This window comes from Pan paniscus, chromosome 10, assembly GCF_029289425.2.
Source record: "Pan paniscus chromosome 10, NHGRI_mPanPan1-v2.0_pri, whole genome shotgun sequence".
NCBI lineage: Eukaryota > Metazoa > Chordata > Mammalia > Primates > Hominidae > Pan > Pan paniscus.
The window spans coordinates 128,345,145-128,353,525 of NC_073259.2; the positions used below are offsets into that span (position 1 = coordinate 128,345,145).

An 8,381-nucleotide genomic window follows, 5' to 3' on the forward strand; every position below is an offset into this window, starting at 1 on the left:
CTACCAGGCCCTTCGGCCCTCTAGGAGAGGCTCCTCGTGTCCAGGAAACCCAAAACAGGCAAGGGTTTAAATCTCAGTTCTGGCTGGGCGCAGTGGCTCACGCATATAATCCCAGTACTTCCCAGGCCGAGGTGGGTGGATCACTTGAGCTCAGGAGGTCGAGACCAGCCTGGGCAACATGGCGAAACCCTGTCTGTACCAAAAAAACAAAAAATTAGCCAGGCGTGGTGGTGGGTGCCTGTGGTCCCAGCTACTCAGGAGGCTGAGGTGGGAGGATCGCTTGAGCCCAGGAGGCGGAGGTTGCGGTCAGCTGAGCTTCCACCACTGCACTCCAGCCTGGGTGACACAGTGAGACCCCATCTAAAAAAAAAAAAAAAAAAATCCCAGTTCTATCTGCCAGCTGTGTAGTCTTTGGCATGATACCTCATCTTTCACCTTTCTGAGCTTCACTTTTCTCTTTAGTAAAATGGGAGTGAGGTTCTACAGGTTTAATACTTAGTAGTTGCGTGGTTTGAGACCAAGTGACTTGACCACTCTGAGCCTCAGTTGCCTTCTTTGTAAATCTGGATAATAAAACATATATATGCCTTCCATGGCTGTTATGTGGATTTAACAACAAAAACAAAAATGCACAAAAAGGGCTGAGAAATTGTAGCTATTAGCATCATCGAAGAACCGAGGTGAGACTTTAGGGCTAAGAGGGAAAAGGACAGATTTGGGGATTTATCCAGCCACTCAGGTACTGAATCGAGTTGTTGTGAGTTAATAATATTATTATTATTGAGAACACATTGTTTAACATGTGTAAAGCATCATGTTAAGTCTTTAAAACCTAATGGGTGTTTTATGTCCTATTTACAGGCCAGGAAACTGAGGCTTATTAAGTAAAGTCACCTGCTCCCAGCTACAGCTACAAAGTGGAAGAGTCAGGATTCAAACCCAAGACTGTCTGACTCATGAAGGGGAGTGTCAGGGTTGTGCCACAGCCTTTGGGCAAGTCCAGGATTCCCAGCCGACTTGGACACAGTGCCTTGGGAAGGCTCTGGTTGCCTCTGAATTTGGGAGAAGGACACAGTCTGGGTTACCGCCCTGCATAAAACCTTCATGACACCAGAATAAAGCCCAGTGGTTTTTCATGATCTCATTGGAGGACCCAGTATGTACCTCCTCACCAACTCTCTCTACTTCCTCCCTTCTCAGCTCCACTCACTGGGAATAATTTTCAGGTTGTTCAATAAGCCTTGTTGGGCCGGGCGTGGTGGCTCATGCCTGTAATCTCATCACTTTGGGAGGCCAAGGCGGGTGGATCACTTGAGGACAGGAGTTCGAGACCAGGCTGGCCAACATGGCGAAACCCCATCTCTACTAAAAATACAAAAGTCAGCCAGGCGTGGTGGTGCATGACTATAATCCCAGCTACTCAGGAGGCTGAGGCAGGAGAATCACTTGAACCCAGGAGGCAAAGGTTGCAGTAAGCTGAGATCGTGCCACTGTACTCCAGCCTGGGAGACAGAGCAAGACTCCACCTAAAAAAAAAAAAAAAAAAAAAATTGGCCACGATGGCCAGGTATGGTGGCTCCCGCCTGTAATCCCAGCACTCTGGGAGGACAAAGCAGGTGGATGACCTGAGATCGGGAGTTCGACACCAGCCTGAACATGGAGAAACCCCATCTCTACTAAAAATACAAAATTAGCCAGGTGTGGTGGCGCATGCCTGTAATCCCAGCTACTCAGGAAGCTGAGGCAGGAGAATCGCTTGAACCTGGGAGACGGAGGTTGCGGTGAGCTGAGATTGTGCCATTGCACTTCACCTGGACAACAAGAGTGAAACTCTGTCTCAAAAAGTAATAATAATAAATAATACAAAAATTAGCTGGGCATGGTGATGCATGCCTGTAGTCTCAGGTATTTGGGAGGCTAAGGCACGGGAATTACTTGAACCCGGGAGGCGGAGGCTGCAGTGAGTCGAGATTACACCACTGTACTCCAGCCTGGGCAACAGAGAGAGAGACTCTATCTCAAAAAAAGAGACAAAAACAAACAAACAAACAAAAGCACCAGGCACAGTGGCTCACGCCTCTAATCCCAGCACTTTGGGATGTTGAGGTGGGTGGATCACGTGAGGTCAGGAGTTCGAGGCCAGCCTGGCCAATATGGTGAAACCCCATCTCTACTAAACTACAAAAGTAGCTGGGCGTGGTAGCCCACGCCTATAATCCCAGCTACTTGGGAGGCTGAGGCAGGAGAATTGCTTGAACCTGAGAGGTGGAGGTTGCAGTGAGCCGAGATCGTGCCATTGGACTCCAGCCTGGGTGACAGACTGAAACTCCAGCTCAAAAAAAAAAAAAAAGAAAGAAAGAAAGAAAGGAAAAAAAGGCTGGGCTCACGCCTGTAATCCCAGCACTTTGGGAGGCCAAGGCAGGCGGATCACCTGAGGTCAGGAATCCGAGACCAGCCTGGTCAACATGGTGGAAACCTATCTCTACTAAAAATATAAAAAATTAGCCAGGTGTGGTGACGAGCACCTGTGATCCCAGCTACTCAGGAGGCTGAGGCCAGAGAATCGCCCGAACCCGGGAGGTGGAGGTTGCAGTGAGCCGAGATTGCACCACTGCACTCCAGCCTGGGCAACAGAGCAAGACTCTATCTCAACAACAACAACCACAACAGAAAGGCCACATATTCCTGACTCCAGGCCCCTGCCAGTGCTGTTACCACTGCTAAAATCCATCCTGCCCTCTTTGTCCCGGTTAATGCCTCTCCTCCTTCAGTTCACAGCTCAGCTACCCCCTTCTTCAGGAAGCCCTCCTTGACAACTACCCAGGCTTAGCTAGTCAGTCCCATGACCACCCCATCCCCACTAAAGTACTTAACTCTGAAACAGGTACCAAAGGAAGCACTCTTCCCATATCTCACTTAATACTCACCAAATCTCTGGCCGGTCGCGGTGGCTCATGCCTGTAATCCCAGCACTTTGGGAGGCTGAGGCAGGTGGATCAGGAGGTCAGATCAAGACCATCCTGGCTAACACGGTGAAACCCAGTCTCTACTAAAAATACAAAAAATTAGCCGGGTGTGGTGGTGGGTGCCTGTAGTCCCAGCTACTCGGGAGGCTGAGGCACGAGAATCACTTGAACCCAGGAGGTGGAGGTTACAGTGAGCCGAGATCGCGCCACTGCACTCCAGCCTGGGCAGCAGAGCGAGACTCCATCTCAAAAACAAACAAACAAAAAATACTCACCAAACCTCTCTGGTAGTGGGTCTCATCTTTGCAGAAACATTGGAAGCTTTAACACACATTTTTTTGCCCTGACCCATTCCTCAGAAATTCTGATTTAATGGGTCTGGAATGCAGCCGGGGCACAGAGATTTTTGTAAAGCTCCTCAGGTGGTTTTCTTGCACACACAGTCAGGGTGGAGACCTACCGAACTCTGAGATAGAATCAGGACTCTTTTTGTTTTTACAGCCAGGGACACTGAAGCATGAGAGGGTAGATGAGTGGCTTACCGTCATGCAAGTAGAGAATAACGAAGCAAGGTCTTGAACCCAAGTCTGGCTTCAAAGTTTCCTGGGGGAAAAAAAAATCAGTTGGCCTCAGTTAATTTCCCAGCAATGGAGAAACTGTAGAGCTTAGAGCCAGCTCTGTTTTGAGACAGACACTGAGGGCCCCTTGGGCATGGGATATTTTTAACCTAGAAGCTGGTGATTCTTGCTAACATTCTGCAGTGCCTTGAACACTGAGCAGTTTGTTTAGGGGTCTGTGGGCTCTTTCCCTGCTGAGATAGCCCTTGTAGTAGGGCTTTTCCATCCTCTGGAGCCAGTGGGTGGGAGGGTGGGTGGGGGTTGGCCTCATGGCGGGTGGGGTGGCTAATGTATCCAAGGATATTACCTACATGGTGGATAGGGAGAAGGTCAGTTTTGGATGAGCCCAGATTTCTCCTCCCTCCGAGACATTTTATCTCACCCAACTCAGCCCCTTCTCCCTTCTCTCCACCTGGAGAACAGCTGGAAGACAAACCTAGGTTGAAGCTGGATTGTACACTCAGCGCCTCAGGAGAATGGATGCACGTTCACCCTCCCGCTTCTTCCCCTCCCTGACCCGTGACAGCCCCGTGAAAGCTGCAGAACACTTACAAATGTATGTATCAGGCCAGGCGCGGTGGCTCACGCCTGCAATCCCAGCATTTTGGGAGGCCGAGGCTAGTGGATCACAAGGTCAGGAGTTCAAGACCAGCCTGGCAAATGTGGCAAAACTCCGTCTCTACTAAAAATACTAAAAATTAGCTGGGCGTGGTGGCACATGCCTGTAATCCCAGCTATTCGGGAGGCTGAGGCAGGAGAATCGCTTGAACCCAGGAGGCAGAGGTTGCAGTGAGCTGAGATCGCACCATTACACTCCAGCCTGGGCAACAGAGCAAGACTCCATCTCAAAAAAAAAAAATATGTATATGTCAAACCTTCTCCAGCTGTCCTCATATGTGATTTGTTGGGCAAATACATTGGTATAGTCTTAGGGGTGCCAGTATGGGGATATCCCTTAAAACGCAAAATAAGCATGGCCTTTGAGGAGGCAATTCTACCTATAGAAATTTTCCCCACGCCCAGATTACCAGAGGTGAGGAGATCGAGACCAGCCTGACCAATATGGTGAAACCCTGTCTCTACTAAAGATACAAAATTAGCCAGGCGTGGTGGCAGGTGCCTGTAATCCCAGCTATTCGGGAGGCTGAGGCAGGAGAATCGCTTGAACCCGGGTGGCGGAGGTTGCCATCAGCCGAGATCATGCCGCTGTACTCCAGCCTGAGCAACAAGAGCAAAACTTCGTCTCAAAAAAAAGAAAGAAAGAAAGAGATTTCTCCCCAGAAATACCCCAAGAGTAAGGAAAGATGACGTAGCATCAAGCGTATTCATTATAGCATTGCTTATGGGAAAAACTGGAAACAACTCACGTGTCCAATAATGGGGGATTGGTTAACCTTGGTAGGTCACATCCATATGGGAAAAGGGGAATTAGGTGCTGGCATGGAAAATGTGTCCACAATGTATTGTATAGCAGAAAGAAAAAGGAAGTAATAGAACTATATGTAGAGTATAATCCAATTTTTTTTTTTTTTGAGATGGAGTCTCGCTCTGTCGCCCAGGCTGGAGTGCAGTGGCACGATCTTGGCTCACTGCAAGCTCCGTCACCCAGGTTCATGCCATTCTCCTCCCTCAGCCTCCCAAGTAGCTGGGACTACAGGCGCCCGCCACCACGCCTGGCTAATTTTTTTTGTATTTTTAGTAGAGACAGGGTTTCACCGTGTTAGCCAGGATGGACTCGATCTCCTGACCTCGTGATCCACCTGCCTCGGCCTCCCAAAGTGCTGGGATTACAGGTGTGAGCCACTGCGCCCAGCCAAGTATAATCCAATTTTTGTTAATAATTATGTTGACCTATAAGTAGAACATTTTGGAGGAATAATCTCACGTACCTGTGACTATCTCCTTGGAGTCAACGTGAGATTATTGTGGGAGCCTTTGTCACTGTTTCATGTGTATATCTGAATTTTATATACAAACATGCAGTAATTTTTGTATTCAGAAAAAAGAATTTAGATTTGAAACAGAAAACAATGATACGTAAAAATCACATGAAGCCCTCTCTCCCCTCCTTGCTTGCAGAATAATAACAAAAAAATGGATCCACTTTAATATGGTTAATTTTATGTTATGTAAATTTTACCTCAATTTTTTTGTTTGGATTTTCCTTGTGGGGGATTTTGAGATAGGGTCTCACTCTGTCACCTGGGCTGGAGTGCAGTGGCGATATCACGGTTCACTGCAGCCTCGACCTCCTAGGCTCAAGCAACCCTCCTGCCTCAGCCTCCTGAGTAGCTAGGATTACAGGCAAACACTAATTTTTTAATTTTTCCAGGCACGATGGCTCATGCCTGTAATCTCAGCACATTGGGAGGCCAAGGCAGGTGGGTGGCTTGAGCCCAGGAGTTTGAGACTAGCTTGAGCAATATGCAAAACCTCCACCCCTACAAAAAATAAAATAAAATTAGCCGAGTGTGGTGGCACGTGCCTATAGTTCCATCTACTCAGGAGGCTGAGGTGAGAGGATCACTTCAGCCTGGGAAGTGGAGATTGCAGTGAGCTGATATTGCATGACTGCACTCCAGCTGGGGTGACAGAGTGAGACCCTGCTCTCTCCAAAAAACAAAAACAAAAAGAACAACAACAAAAACATTCTCATATTTTTTGGTAGAGACAAGCATCTCATGATGTTGCCCAAGCTGGTCTTGAACTCTTGGACTCAAGAGATCCTCCTGCTTTGGCCTCCCAAAGTGCTGGGATTACAGGCGTGAGCCACCAGGCCCGGCCAAGAACCCATCTCTAATAAAAAATCTGCAATAAACAGTAAGTCGAGTTTTCTTCTAGCATGTGATGATGCTAATTATACAATGCTACATTTCTTCCCCTGCTGTTCAAGCTGTGGACCCTGGACCAGCACCTGCGAACTTTTAGAAATGCAGAATCTTAGTCTCCATCCCAGACCTCCTGAATTGGAATCTCTAGGAATGGGGATTCGATCTGTGTCTTAACAAATTCTCAAGGTTATTTTTATGCACGCCAAAATTTAAGAAATTGTTGTAGTTTGATTTTGAAAGGACATGCACTCTTCTTTTCACGTTATTTCTAAGTTTTGGATAACTTTTTTTTTTTTCTTTTTGAGACGGAGTCTCACTCTGTCGCCCAGGCTGGAGGGCAATGGCGCGGTCTTGGCTCACTGCAATCTCCACCTCCCGGGTTCAAGAGACTCCCCTGCCTCAGCCTCCCGAGTAGCTGGGATTACAGGCGCCCACCACCATGGCTGGCTAATTTTTTTTTTTTTTTTTTTTTTTTTGTATTTTTAGTAGAGATAGGGTTTCACCATGTTGGCCAGGCTGGTCTTGAACTCCTGACCTCGTGATCTGCCCGCCCTGGCCTCCCAAAGTGCTGGGATGACAGGCGTGGGCCACCGCTCCCGGCTTCTTCTTCTTCTTTCTTTTTTCTTTTTTTTTTTTTTTTTTTGAGACAGAGTCTCACTGTCACCCAGGCTGGAGTGCAGTGGCGGAATTTCAGCTCACTGCTACCTTCGCCTCCACGTCTCCAGTCTGTGAGGTCCTTGAACTGGGGACTGAGTTTAATTTGCCACTGGAGCTGTTTTTCCCAGCACCGTCTTTGACCTTGTAGGTATTGTTGCCACCCTTTTTGCCACCTCTTTTTGCTACAGGCTGGAGGAGTCTTTTATGGGAGGTGTCCTAAGCAGGTCCAGCTGGATCCGCCATGCCCAGAGTTGTGACTCCTGAGGACCTCTGTCCATGGACAGCCCAGGTCTTCGTAAAAAGATAAGACTGGAAGAGGCTGGTGTAGTGGGAACAAGTACCACACTAGGGGCAAGAGAACCTGATAAGCCCCAGCTCTGCCGAGGACTCCACAGTAGGACCTGAGCAATCTTCTGTGCCTTTTTCCCTCTTGGTCGCTTTAAAAGGAAGAAAACGCGGTGGTTCACACCTGTAATCCCAGCACTTCGGGAGGCCGAGGTAGGCGGATCACCTGAGGTCAGGAGTTTGAAACCAGCCTGGCCAAGAAGGCGAAACCCCGTCTCCACTAAAAATACAAAAATGAGCCGGGCGTGGTGTTGGGCTCCCGTAATCCCAGCTACTCCGGAGGCTGAGACAGAGAATCGCTTGAACCCGGAATGTGGAGGTTGCAGTCAGCCGAGATCGCGCCACTGTACTCCAGCAACAGCGAAAACTCCGTCTCAAAAAAAAAAAAAAAAAAAAAAAAAGGAAGACTTTGGATGTATTAATGTGTTAGTTTTAGAGTTCCCCTTCCCTTTAAGGGAATCTGTGACCTTCAGTGACAAAGGAAGTGGAGTAGCTCACTCGCTGGCTGCATTTGGATAAAAAAGATTAACGGTAACTGTCTTAGAACCCAGTTCCCAACATAGGGTGTCATACATCTTGGAAAACAACTCACAGTAACCGCACAGAATGCCGGACGTTCAATCACTGAATACTCCTGAACAACAACCAAAAAACTATTATAAAAACAGCTCACAACTTACCAAATATAAGACACAACCTGCAATAATACAAATTCCTATAACACTTTTTTTCAGACTTTGAAAAATTCAGTCTCCGTAGAGACTGTCAAAAATTGCCAATGCCGACTATATTTCAAGTCGTCATGGCGGGGTATTGGGAAAAGTTTTCAATTAGCAATAATCGCGCCTCGGATAAACCTCATTGGCTACGATACTGCCACTGCGCAAAGCTGAAGAACGTATGTTCGCGCCCCGCTCCCCCGCGGATGATGACTACCATTACATTGAGGGTGAGTGCCTGCCCGT

The 8,381-nt window shown here is 47.9% G+C and overlaps 1 non-coding gene across 1 annotated transcript; it reads right to left on the reverse strand.

Annotated features, from left to right (window-relative positions):
• Positions 1–8,166: 8,166 nt before the first annotated feature.
• LOC112436854 (U4 spliceosomal RNA) lies at positions 8,167–8,307 on the reverse strand. The gene has a single exon (XR_003025530.1). It is a non-coding gene; the product is annotated as a U4 spliceosomal RNA (small nuclear RNA).
• Between the last annotated feature and the right edge of the window lie 74 nt (positions 8,308–8,381).